Source organism: Malaclemys terrapin, chromosome 12, assembly GCF_027887155.1.
Source record: "Malaclemys terrapin pileata isolate rMalTer1 chromosome 12, rMalTer1.hap1, whole genome shotgun sequence".
Lineage (NCBI taxonomy): Eukaryota > Metazoa > Chordata > Testudines > Emydidae > Malaclemys > Malaclemys terrapin.
This window is the reverse complement of record NC_071516.1, coordinates 42,434,124-42,448,086: the sequence shown is the minus strand read 5'-3', so window position 1 is coordinate 42,448,086 and position 13,963 is coordinate 42,434,124. Positions and strand designations below refer to the sequence as shown.

At 44.2% G+C, this 13,963-nt stretch overlaps 1 pseudogene; it reads left to right on the top strand.

Annotated features, from left to right (window-relative positions):
* Window positions 1-3,278: 3,278 nt before the first annotated feature.
* Window positions 3,279-4,254, top strand: LOC128847116 (olfactory receptor 10A4-like; annotated as a pseudogene).
* The last annotated feature ends 9,709 nt before the right edge of the window (window positions 4,255-13,963 follow it).

Genomic DNA, 13,963 nt, shown 5'->3' with positions numbered 1-13,963 from the left:
TGAGATGGGTCTTTTATTTGGATCTGAATACAGTTGGCTGGGAGAGCTCAGTCTGATCTCTTTTAATAAGAGAGTCCACTCCTAGGATCCGACCATGGCGCATCCTCCACACCTGGTGCCCAAGAGTTAAGTGGTTGTCTCTTTTAGCTGAATTTACCTCAACCCTCTCTCCACATAATGAGAGCCCTGCACAGATACAAAAAATGTATATCTGCATCCGATACACGATCCACAAAAATTGTCTGCAGACATTCACATGCATGATGCAGATATCTGCAGGGCTCTACTTACCGTGGCCAGGCTGAGGCTCTGAGGCACCCCTCTGCCTAAGCCTGGTTGGGGAGAGCTGTGTGGGAGTCGCGGATCCTCCACCTGCCCTCGGCCAGGCGGGGATCCTGTGGGGTGGGAACACATCCTGGGGATGCTCTCAGCCCCCCCACCCCACCCCATGAGAGGTGGAGGGTCTGCTGCAGTCCGCGCCAGGACTCCACGCTGTCCTTGCTGGAGATGGAGGGGAGGGTGACCTGTGGAACTCCCGGGAGCTACTCAGGCCTCCCGCACTGGGCAGGTGGAGCGACTGCTGCGGCTCTGCACAGTTGCCCGCCTGACTCTTAGGATGGCCAGGCTATGGCTCTTAACCCCGCTCCACACCTCCCTCTGGCAGCTGCAGGGAGCCTGCATCCCTCCACCTGCCCTAGGCGGGGTCTGGGGGGCAGGGACATGGGCTGGAGGCTGCTTGGGCCCCCCACACAGGGCAGATGGAGGAACCCAGGCTCCCCACAGATGCCAGCCCGGCCATGGTAAGAGCTGGGTGGGCAGCTGTGGGGAGCTGCAATGGACCCTCCACCTGCCCTGGATGGGGGGCCAGAGCAGCCCTCGGCCCGTGTCCCTGCACCCCAGGACCTACGCCCAGTGCAGGTAGAGGGTCCACACTGCGGCTCCTCACAGCTGCCTGCCCGGCTTTTACTGTCAGAGCCCTGCACGCATACAAAATTTGTATCTGGATCTGCACTGCTATCTGCAAAAATAGTCCATGGATATAAAGCGGATACCTGCAGATTTGCAGGGCTCTATACATAATGTATGTTTCTTTTGTTGATTTCATGTTCTCCTGTATATAAATGTAATGGCCGGATGCCTTGAAGATCTGTGCAATTATCACTCAACTGTCAGTGAAAAGAATCTATACAGACCTTATTCCTAATGGTAAGTAAATTTCTCCATTTATTTAAAGCCCATCCAAATGTCAGCCAACAAATAAAGAAATAAATCCAAATCCCTTCTGAAAAAAAGGTTTAATCAGTATTGATGTTTTCCATGAGAAAATGTTGATGGCAGTTTTCAATTTTCCGTTCCATTTCATGTGGACTCTTCTGAATCGAAATTAGGGGTTTCACTATTTCAACTATTCATATCAATTCAGGGTGAAAATTGATATTGTAATATTGGAATTTCACCTTTTCCAGCCAGCTCTGCATTTAGTGCAATGGTTCTGGTGAGGAAACTACTCACAAACATCAACAGAGGTTCCCCAGAGTAGCTCTTAAGAGAGGCAGAAGAATTCCCATCTCTTCCCCAGGTCTCACTATTTAGAGAACATGATTCTTATTTGTTTTAAATTGTTCTGTGTAGTGCACTCTGCATAGAGCGCCACTACAGTGTGCTTTGGTTGTTGGATTTAATTTTCTCTACTTCATTCCCTTTGAATGTATGGGAGTGTGTGTGTGTGTGTGTGTGTGTGTGTGTGTGTGTGTGTGTGTGTGTGTGTTCAATTTTGAGGAGAATGGTTCTGTGGTTATGGCAGAGTATCAGGTACCAGGAATGCTGACTCTCTGTGTAAACCCAGTCTCTCATCCTTATTGTTCCCCCAATCATTCCCAATTTCTCCCTTAGTAGCTCACTATTATTTGATGTGTTGCTTTGAGAGTCACATATTGAAGGTGCAAAGGGTATGCAAAATATAAAATTTGTTATTGCTCACTTTTATTTCAGTTCTGTCATTTCACTTTCACGCCTGTTTTTAGGAAGTTCCTTGTAAACAAGTAACCTTGAAGTAAAACATCTGTGGAAAACATCTCTTCTAGCATTGTAGGATCTTCATTCTTGTACAAATCTTTATAGCAAGGTCATAAGACAAAGATCTCAACTGGTGTAAATCAGTATAGATCTTTTTATACCCATGGAGCTGTTAAGATATACACCAGCAAAGGCACTGACCCTAGGTCTTACTTTTGTATATTGAGAGAAACCAATGTATTTTGGATGTTGTGATGATAAAGGCAGGAATGATTTAAATTGTTTTCTAATATTTAGGGAAGAATAACATTTTTTAGTACACAAAAGGCCAAAATCCCCCATTGTTTTCACCATTTATCGAGCTTCTCATTCTTCAAAGGGCTTCAAACATATTGAGCTCAGCAGCATCAGTTTACTCATGTGAGTAATCCTCACTTTTGTGAGTTGTAACAGCAGTGGAAATACTTGAATTTCTAAAACAATTCTTGTGATTAAGATCTGAATGAGATCTTAAGAGTAACATTCTCAGAGGCAAAAGAAAGAAAGAAAGAAAGATTGATCCCTTTTTGGATTTTTATGTAAACTGAAAAAAATATATGTTTGAAGAGGAAGAATAGAACTGATGTTGGAAACTGGTATACCTCCATTGCTGGTGCAAACTGATGTAGCTCTTTTAGGGCTGGTCTACACTAGGGGTTGGGGTTGGTGTAAGATACGCAACTTCAGCTATGGGAATAGTGTAGCTGAAGTCGACATATCTTATTTCAACTTCCCTCCTGTCCTCATGGGGCAGGATTGATGGCCGCGACTCCCCTGTCGACTCCACTACCGCTGCTCACCCTGGTGGAGTTCCGGAGTTGACGGGAGCGGGTTCGGGGATCGATATATTGCGTCTAGACGAGACACGATATATCAATCCCCGATAGATCGAGCGGTACCTGCCAATCCAGTGGGTAGTCTGGATGTACCCTTAGAGTGAATTTATCAGATCCCCGTCTGTTGTAAATCAGCTGTATTTCTACTGCTGTCAAAGTGGTCAGATTTCCAGCTGATGTACATTGGCATAGCTTGATTGACAGCAATGTGCCTACACCAGTTTATGCCTGATGGTGATTGGACCCAGGTATGTATTTCTATACAGAATTGCAGTAGGTTTTAGTCTGAAGAGTCCCAAGAGAAGGGAAACCAGTATGAATTATTTGATTCACATCCACAGGTTTCCTATTCCTCAGATTCAGTCTCTTTCTTTGCCACCCCTAAAGATGATCTATTCTGAGAGCGACCCAGGAGAGAACCAGACCATCTCTGAAGTATTCATCCTGGTGGGATTTTCAAACCTTAACAAGCTGCAAATCGTTCTGTTTCTGGTGCTTCTGGTCATCTACCTGGTCACCCTGATAGGGAACCTCCTTGTTATCTTGCTTATAAAGTTAAACCCCTCACTCCACACCCCCATGTATTTCTTCCTGGTGAACCTGTCTTTCTTGGAAATCTGCTTCACCAGCAGTGTGGTTCCTCAGCTGCTAATTCACCTCCTGGTGGAGCAAAAGACGATCACCATTGCGGGCTGCGCTGCCCAAATGTACGTCAACACCATCATGGGCCTGACGGAATGCTGCCTCCTAGCAGTCATGGCGTACGACCGTTACATGGCCATTTGTCACCCCCTGCACTACAAAACTATCATGAGTGGCCGGGCGTGTGCACAATTCGCAGGTGCTTCTTGGATCATCGGCATCTCGGTGGAAGTAGCTCAGACCACTTGGATCTTCAGCCTGCCCTTCTGTGGCTCCAACCGCATCCACCACTTCTTCTGTGACATCCCACCAGTGTTGAAGATGGCATGTACGGACACATCCAAAAATGAGATTATGGTCTTCACTGTGTCGGTGCTGTTCATCATGAGCCCTTTCCTGATGATAATCCTGTCCTACATCTGCATTATCTCCACCATCCTCATGCTGCCATCAGTGGAGGGAAGGAATAAAGCCTTCTCCACCTGCTCCTCCCACCTCATGGTGGTGACTTTGTTCTATGGAATGGCCCTTATCTCTTACCTGGGGCTCAAGTCTAGCTTCACCCCGGAAAGTAATCAAATGATTTCCCTCATGAATATAATTGTGGGACCAGTGTTGAACCCCATAATATACACTCTGAGGAACAAAGAGGTGAAGGGAGCCTTTATAAAAACAGTAGAGAAGAGCATCTTTTCACACAATTGGAGAAAACAGAGAATGAAAGATACAGAGTTAGTTAAAACAGGGGAATGAGGGAAATTCATACATGTTTTGTTGAATTACTCCGATGACCCTCATTTTTTAAATTGAAATTTTGCCATTTGAAAAGCTTTGACCTCTTGTAAACCTGTCTGGAAAATGGGAAGAGAAACTTTTCTTACCAAAAATACCCAAAATTTTAAATATTTAAATTTTCGTGAACATTTGATAGAACCAGATTTAAACTTAATTGAAAAATCAAATGAGAAAATGTAATCCAAGTAGTTTCTTGATTTTATATCTTCAAAATTTGAAATGTCAAAGCAAAAAATAAGCTCAAAATGAGAATCATTTCATGAAATGTTGAACTTGGTGTGTGCAAATTTAACAATTTTCATAAAATTCCACCCTGCTCTACAGAAAAGTCCATTTAGGCTTCTCCTTTTCCTTCTGTCAGTCCAGTGCAGCATTTTAGGTTTTTGGTTGGGTTGGATTAGGTTTTTTTGGCCTGTCTCTTGATTGCATTTCCCCAGTGCTCCCTCTGGCCTAATTTTAAATAACATTCCTCAACACTTATGAATGGCTTCCTATGTAAGACTCTGATGGATCTTTCAATGCCTAACATGATCAGGTCAAACAACAACTCGAGGAGCTGGCTATTGACTTCTATGGCATTTTGCACAGGTTCAGAGACTATGCTCGCAGATCATGGTGCATACCATAGATTCATTGATTAAAAGGCCATAGGGGACCATTTTGATCATCTAGTTTGACATCCTGCTTAACACAGGGCAGAGAATTTCAACCTGGTGATTCCTGAGTCAAGGAAGCACTGTATATATTTTATATTCCATATGTAAAATAATAGCTGTGTTATAAACTCATATAACTGTAAGTGGTCCGATCAATGTATCACAATATTGCACCAAAAGCCTGTGTATATGGTACATCTTTGTATAACTATATGATAACATACATTTGTATATTCTTATAATGAGAAATACTACTCTGTTGGCTTGTCTACCTATATCACTGCCTACATATAATAAATACCAAATTTAAATCCTCTATCCCTAGCTCAGCAATTACAGGACTATATGCCTTCTTTCCCTAAATATCCCTATAATGCATTTTTAAGATGCACTGGCTAGCAATATGTTTTGGCTTTTATTATTTCTCTTTGATATAATTTGCTGATTTGTTTAAAATGGTATGGTTAAGAAGATAAGTAATGTGTCACGTTGGAAGAAGTGAGAGTTACATACATGTAATGATAAGAAAAAAAACTCCCTTTCTCTGAGAAACTTAGAAGCAGAATGCCCTAGGGCAACATGTTCCAGAAACTACAAATTCAGCAAGAAAATTGTAGGCATTAGGTTATTAATACTTGTGTATGAATAATATATAGGCTCTGTAAAATTCAATGGATAATGTGTTGGATAAAGATTGGGGGCAATTGAGAATGGCAACATATATGAGAACACATATGAAAATGAGCCCAATGCTGGAGAAATGCTGGACCAGAAACTGACCAATGAGATTGAAGGAGCAGACCAGGAGATCCAGGGAGGTGACGACCATCATGGAAGAAGGAAGGACTTGTTAATGGAATGTGGTAACTTGGGCCCATTTACCTATTCAGGCTTGTCTGTTATTACTTGTCAGACAGAACATTATGTCCAGACACTATAGGTGATACAAATTCTGTCTGAAATTGTATTCAATAAAGGCAAAACTAATTAAGCTTAATTGGGTGGATGTGTGACTCAGTTTCCCCCTATACTCCCAACAACCAATTACACTGTTTAATAAAACAGGGTAAATCCCACATAAATGTCCTCATCTCAGCTTCATACATTAATTTAGCAAAGGTAGGTGTGATGTTGCACTCTATATGTTAATGGAAATATGCTAATGAGTGTAAATATGACATAACTGGAATATGCTTTGTGCTAGATATGCCATTTAACATATCTTTGCAAAGGTTATGTTCTACTGAATATATTCATGCTATTTGTAGGCATGTATAATTTTTATATCTGAAGTTATGAGCACTGGCTCTATGCTTGTATTTTAAGTGTTTTCTGTAGGAAACACACAAGGGAGGTTTGGTCAACATATTGTGAAGGGATTGTTCAAGTAACTAGGAGTATTTAACTAACAATGGACTTTGGGAGAAGCCAATCCACATCTGAGCTTTCCTGGGAATGTTCAAACTAACTTGTAAAAAATGGCGTCGGCCTGCAAAAAGCTGAATCATTCGTGGACATGTGACCTGCCCAGGTGGCTACAAACTCCATCTTGTTGCTGTGGTTTTGCACAGAAGAACAAAGGGGTTTCCGCCCACAAGAGAAAGAATATAAAAGGCCCTGGAAGCCTCTCCATTTTTGTCTTCAGCTGGCTCAAGAGATGGCCTCTCCACCCCAAACAGATACCTGAAAGAAACTGGAACAAAGGACTGTAACTACAGGGGTGTGAGTGAGTGCTGGACCCAGGCCATAAACTACAAGGTAGGTCTGAAAAGGATTGTACCTGAGATAACATCTAGGGTGAGAAGTTACCATTTGTAATGAGAGCCTTAGTGTATTAAGTTAGCCTTGCATATTTTGATTTATTTTACTTAGTAACTTACCTTGCTCTGTCTGTTATTACTTGGAACCACTTAAATCCTACGTTTTATACTTAATTAAATCACCTTTATTTATTAATTAACCCAGAGTAAGTGACTAATACCTGGGGGAGCAAACAGCTGTGCATATCTCTCTATCAGTGATAAAGAGGGTGGAAAATTACAGAGGAAAACAGATTTGTTTGCGGTTTGGACCCCATTGGAAGCTGGGTGTCTGGGTGCTGGAGATAGGAACACTTGCTAAGCTGTTTTCAGTGAACTCTGCAGTTTTGGGGGTGTGGTTCAGACCCTGGGTCTGCGTTGCAGCAGGCTTGCGTGTCTGGCTCAACATGGCAGGGCTCTGGATGCCCAAACTGGCAGAGAAAACGGGCTCAGAGGTAGTCTCAGCACACCAGGTGATAGCCCCAAGGGGGTGTCTGTGACCGAACCTGTCACAGTGGCGTAGTTGAACAGGATTTGTGCACAGTTGATTGCTTTGTGACACTGGTAGTGATTTTAAGTGAGTTTTAAGTGTGGTGGCCGGAGAACAGACAAAGTCGTTACTGGTTTGTTATTTTCTGTTTACTTTGGTTTAATTCAGCTTGTGTAACTGGCAGGTATGCATTTCATGGGTTATATACTAACTCAGGGATCGGCAACCTTTGGCACACGGCCCACTAGGGAAAGCCCCTGGAGGGCTGAGCCGGTTTGTTTACCAGCCGCATCAGCAGGTTCAGCCGATTGCAGCTCCCACTGGCTGGAGTTCGCTGTCCCAGTCCAATGGGGTCTGCGGGAAGTGGTGTGGGCCAAGGGATGTGCTGGCCACCCTTCCCGCAGCCCCCATTGGCCTGGAGCGGCCAGTGGGAGCCGTGATCAGCCGAACCTGCTGATGCGGCAGGTAAACAAACCCGCCTGGCCCATCAGGGTGCTTACCCTGGTGGGCCGCGTGTCAAAAGTTGCCGACCTCTGGGTTAGTATATAACTGATGATATGAATACCTGGCAGTTACACAAGCTGAACTAGCGTATGTTTTCCCCAGTGATCTGTTCACTCATGCTAACCTGAACCCCACACTACCAAGCAATAGTATAACTCAGCATTTAGCAGAGGCAGATAGGAAATTTGTCAACATCAAAATGATTGACTTTTAGCAATAAACCTGACTGCCAAGCAATTGACTGTACAATTTATCAACAATAGGCAGCAGAGTGCAGCTGATGATGGATGACAGGAAACTATCTGTTATACTGTATCACAGCAGTGAGAAAGGAGTGACTTAGTTAACAAGGGCCACTTGCAAAGGTAAAAAATTAAAAGTGGGGACTATACTGTATAATGGGCACTAGGGGCAGCAGAGGTTAAAGGTTGGGTAGGGTCAGGCGGTGGTCAGAAATGATGTCAAAGACTTTTATTTTTCAGTTCCTGCGACTTTAGACTCTCTTGTTTGCACAGAGCAGTATATTTCCCTGTTGTCAGAGTCAATCCCCAGCCTCAGAGCAGATAAGATTAATTAATACTAAGGGAATTCATTACTCCAACAGTGTATCTATTCATTAGAGCTAATGCAAAATTTCCCCGTATTTTGCTGAACTTTTAACCCTATACTTATGAATGTGGCCAAGTAGGAGATATGCCTGGACCTGTCATGGTCCTTGATAATTTTCCATTCATCACAGTTCAGAATGGGCTTGATTTGCAAAGGGGCTCAGGTCTCATTGATCTCAGTGGGAGATGCAAGTCTCAAATGTTGCTATAAATTACACCCAAGGCTTTGATCAGTGTCTGGAGAATAAAGACACAAATAAATCACCTGCGGGAGCAGAACCTTTTCCTTCTAGGCTGTTGAATGGACATTTCATATAGAGCAACAAGGATGATGCAACGGCCTGTAGCTGTCGCCTAACAACATTTCCTTACAGAGTTAGTGCTGTAGTTTGTGTCTTTGAAAAAACATGAGATAATCACTTCTGCTCTTCTGGGGCTGTTTGACAGCGAGATATTCCTTTTGTTTGTCTTTAAGATTCTCTTCTACTATATCTGTGCTTGCTTCATCCCAAACACTTACGGTCACATTCACTGGTGTATTTCATATTGTCAGAGAGTCACAGAGTTTAAGGACAAAAGGGATCTCTAGATTATTTTGTCTGACCTCCCCTGTCTCACAATGTCTTGGGTGTCATCAGACATGCCCACAGAGCACTTTAGCTTTGCATCAAACTGAACATAAAAGAGAAATGTACTTGGTGGTCCCTGTACCAGGCCACTGAAATGGAGGCACCTCTGGGATGCAGAATGTATAATATCACGCAACACTGTTCAACAGATGATTAAAGCAGGAAGGAAAGAACACCTTATGCAAAATAGAAATGCTGTGTGTGTGCACACGTGTGCGTGAGTGTGTGAGACTTGTAGCCCATGCAGTGAGTATATAGCCATGTAGTAATGATAGTTATATTTTAAGTAAAGGATACAGGGGTGAGGAACTGATAGGAGAGACAGAAGAGACCTACAGGCCTATACTTATAAAAGTAGTTTAGAAAGACATGGTTGGTGAGGTAATATCTTTTATTGTTGGTGAGAGAAACAGAAGTTGGTCCAGGAAAAGATCTGTGTCTCTAGTATCCTGGGATCCAGATGGCTACATCAGCACTGCATACAAGAATAGCTTAAGCAGTTAAGGTAAGTAGAAGGCTTCCCAGCCTGAACCGGAGCAGTTGCTCAATGAGTTGGCATAAGGAAGTAAAGTAACAGTGACCTTAAGTCAAAAAACATCACGAGGCTCTGGTTATTGTTTTGTCTTAATCATGATTGTTGCAAACAGCAGATAGGTAATCATAAGGTGCTAGTTTCTTCCAGGTTGGGATATTTTTAGTAAGGGACATCAGCAGATGTCTGACTACAAGAATGCCATGCTAATTAATTAAGGTATAAGCTAAAAGCTTGAGGTTAAAGGATTAATAGCCTGTGGGAGAAGGCCAGCCCGATATTACTATGGTGATGAACTACAAATAAGGAAAAGTGGTGGGAACCCCTGCTGATTATCCATTAGGCATAGTCAGGGCCGGTGCTACCATTAAGGTGAACTAGGCGGTTGCCTAGGGCGCCAAGATATGGGGTCTCCAAAAAGCAGTGCCCCCAATTTTTTTTTACAGCGTTCCTCCCCGAGCGCGCGGTCGCCATTCCTCTTCTCCCGCCTCCCAGGCTTGCAGTGCCAATCAGCTGTTTGGCGCCACAAGCCTGGGAGAAGAATTAGAGCGGGGGCGGAGTGCTCGGGGAGGAGGCGGAGCAGAGGTGAGCTGGGGTGGGGAGGTGGTGCACGGCTCCCCGGAGGGGGCAGCTTCCGGGGGGGGCGTCTCAGGGCAGAGGGGGGGAGCTGTAATGGGGGAATGCTTCAGGGAAGGGGGGGCAGGGAGCTGCCACAGGGCTGGGGGGGGTGCGCAAGGTGGAAGTTTCGCCTAGGGCGCGAAACTTCCTTGCACCGGCCCTGGTCATAGTAGCACCAGTATAGCACATTATACAATTGTATTCTTGGCTGTGGGCTATAGAGATGTAAGTGTGATGACTACTGGTGATGATGATGATGGTGAGGGGGAAGAGAAGGAAGATGATAACTCACTCTTTGGAGCATAAGCTTTCGTGAGTGAATACCCACTTCGTCAGATGCATGTAGTGGAAATTTCCAGAGGCAGGTATAAATATGTAGGCAAGAATCATTCTGGAGATAACAAGGGTAGTTCAATCAGGAAGGGTGAGGTCCTCTGCTAGCAGTTGAGGTGTGAACACCAAGGGAGGAGAAACTGCTTTTGTAGTTGGCTAGCCATTCACAGTCTTTGTTTAATCCTGATCTGATGGTGTCAAATTTGCAAATGAACGGAAGCTCAGCAGTTTCTCTTTGGAGTCCGGTCCTGAAGTTTTTTTGCTGTAAGATGGCTACCTTTACATCTGCTATTGTGTGGCCAGGGAGGTTGAAGTGTTCTCCTACAGGTTTTTGTATATTGCCATTACATGCATCTGACGAAGTGGGTATTCACCCACGAAAGCTTATGCTCCAATACATCTGTTGGTCTTAAAGGTGCCACAGGACTCTCTGTTGCTCTTTACAGATCCAGACTAACACGGCTACCCCTCTGTACTTAACTCTTTGGGTTGTTTTGCAAGGGGTAGTGTAAGTATAGGGATGCTCAGCTCCTTCTGTATTATGGCTACCTGCTGTGCTGGGATGGAGTGTTTGTGAATTTCCTAACTGTGTTAATAAATCCATTTTCCATATAATGTAATCTCCTAAGTGTGAGTGTTGCAACCATGCACATGGGGGTTCCCAACTGAACAGTGATTCTGATAATACTGGGCCTGATCTTGGGACAAGAACCTACCTAGTTTCAGAATGATGAATAGGGGAAGTAAACTGGTAATATGATCAAGATACATTCAATAGATCAGGCAACAGATTGTTGTCCACAGATGGAGAGAATGAACCCTGCTCAGCATGTGTGTGTGTGAGAGTCTGTGTGTGTGTGTGTGTGAGAGAGAGAGAGAGAGAGAGACTGTCACTACCTACTTGGGATAATGAGTCATGCTCAGTTTGTATGTGCGTCCATGTGTGAGTGAGTCAGTGACTGTCCCCCACACTGGAGGAAATGAGCCATGCTCAATGTGCGTGTATGTGCCACGGCTGCCCCCTCCACTTGTGAACAGCCCCATGGACTCATTCATGGCCGCAATGGTCAGGAAAGATCTTTCATTTACAGCTCATCCAAAAGATATAATATCCACCAGAAACAGTGTCCCCTTCCACTGTGATGAGTTGCTGAGGGTCAGCACCAACTTTAAGGGGAGAGCGCCCCCTGCTAATCCACCCTACCCACCCTCTGCAGCAGAGGTCCCCCAAGTGCCGTGCTGGGGTACTGTGCTAAGCAGCCATTCTGATGGGAGATGGTCCACAGCTGAGCCCCTCACCTTGCTCCTTGCGGCACAGGGCCACGTGGTGCCCTGCTGAAGCACATGAGGTCAGCATGGACCAAGAGACAACAGAGCCCCACCAAGTGAGACCCCACCCAGCTCTTTGCAGCATGTAATCCCTTGGAGCTACTCTGGAGCGTGGGGGTTACACTGACCCACAGAGGAAAATGTCCCTTAATGAGTCCTCCACCCTATTCCCTGCTGTACAGCACCCCTTACTGCTGAACTGGGACGTTGGGATCAATGAAGCTGAGAACATCCCACAGAGCCCTCCAGGCCCATCCCTATAGATCAGCGCCCACTGGTGCTACACTGGGGCATTGCTTCCAGCACTGACTAAGGGGAAAGTGTGCCTCAAACTGAGAATCCCACCCCACTCCCAGTAGCACAGCCTCCTACTTCCATGCTGGAGTAATGGGGTCAACACTGTCTTAGAATTGAGAGTGCTTCCAGCTGAGCCCATCACCCCACACCCTGAAGCGCACTACCCCCAGCACCTCTCAGCTTCCACACAGAGTTTATTCTAATGCTCCTGTGAACTAGCCCTGATTCTGGTCCCACTGCAAACTTACTGGAGTAAAAGGGAATAGTCCCACTGACTTCAATGGGCTTTGGATCTGGTCCTCTAGGAGGGAAATGGGCCCGATGGTTGGGGCAGTGGAGTCTAAGACTGAAGACTCCTGGGTTCTGTTCCCAGCTCTGGGAGGGGAGTGGGGTCTAATGTTTAGAGCAGTTGGGACTGGGAGTCTGAGCTCCTGGGTTCTAATCATGGCTCTGAGACAAGAATGGGGCACACAGTCTGAACATCAGGGAACCGGAGTCATGAGCCTTGGGCATTGTACCTTAGTCAACCCCGACTCTGTGTTGTGTTGCTTTGGACAAATCATTCCTTCTTCTAGACAAAATTGTATCACACAATTTACCACAATTAGTAAATCCCATTATGATTTTCATCTAGAAAATACACATGATGATGATGATGATGACGATACAACTTTCTACGAAATGATTTCCCTAGTGAATTTTGTTTTGTTGCAGGTTGAGGCAGTATTGTTCTTCCTTTGAAGAGTATTACAAGAAATTTCCTTTAGGGAGTAGGTCCCAGAAGCCAGTGAATGAAATAAAAACACCTCTCTTTCCTTTAACATACTTGGCGTCTGCAGCTGGGAGAGGGAACTACTCTTCTTAAACAAGGTAGGCTATTGATGAATGACTTAAGCCCCCAACCATTCTCCCACTAAAGTCCATTGTGTTGTGCCCCAGTCTGCAATGGGACCAGGATTAAGTCATTGGTTTATTCATTTGAATTTTCCATACAGTGGCAGAGAATCTTAGAGTGTGTGTTTCTGAGCACCTGGGTTGTGTCTGTATTCATATCTATCTATCTATGGATGTGTGTGTGAAACACTATACCCCATATTCTTCATAGAAATAATGTTATAATATGGTTATAGCATATCTAAGGTGTATATTATGCAAGATGGGTCTTCTGAGAGATCATTGGAAAGTTTATGATCTGCTGAATATGATTATCCTATTTATATGCATGTATCATTACTGTATTTGAATTTAGGACTATTGACTATGTAACAATTACAAGTTGGTTTACACCTGGAAAACGCCCACCACACAGAATGCAATCAGTCTGGATTGGCCATTGGGGAGAACAATAGGACTTTGAAGATGCTAATCTCCCACCTTCCTGAGAAGCTTCCTGGGATGCTACAAAAATAAATAAATAAATAAATAAATAAAAATTATTGTCCTCATTTGAGAAATCTTATTTTGGTAAACATGGTTATAGAATAACATTCCTAAAGGGGAAAGCACAAGAAACACAGAAAGGAGAAAAGTTCCCTTTTTTAATTTCCATGGAGACAGAAAAAAAATGTGTTCAAAGAGGAAGAATAGAACCCCCGATGCTGGAAACTGGTATACCTCCATTGCTGGTATAAAGTAATGTAGCTCATTTAGAGTCAATTCATCAGACCCCCATCTGTTGGAAATCAGCTGTAGTTCCACTGGTGTCAAAGTGGTCGGCTCTCCAGCTGATCTATATTGGCACAGCTTGATTGACATCAATGTGGCTCCACCAACTTATGCCTGATGATGATTGGGTCCAGTTATATATTTCTGTACAGAATTGCAGCAGGTTTTAGTCTGA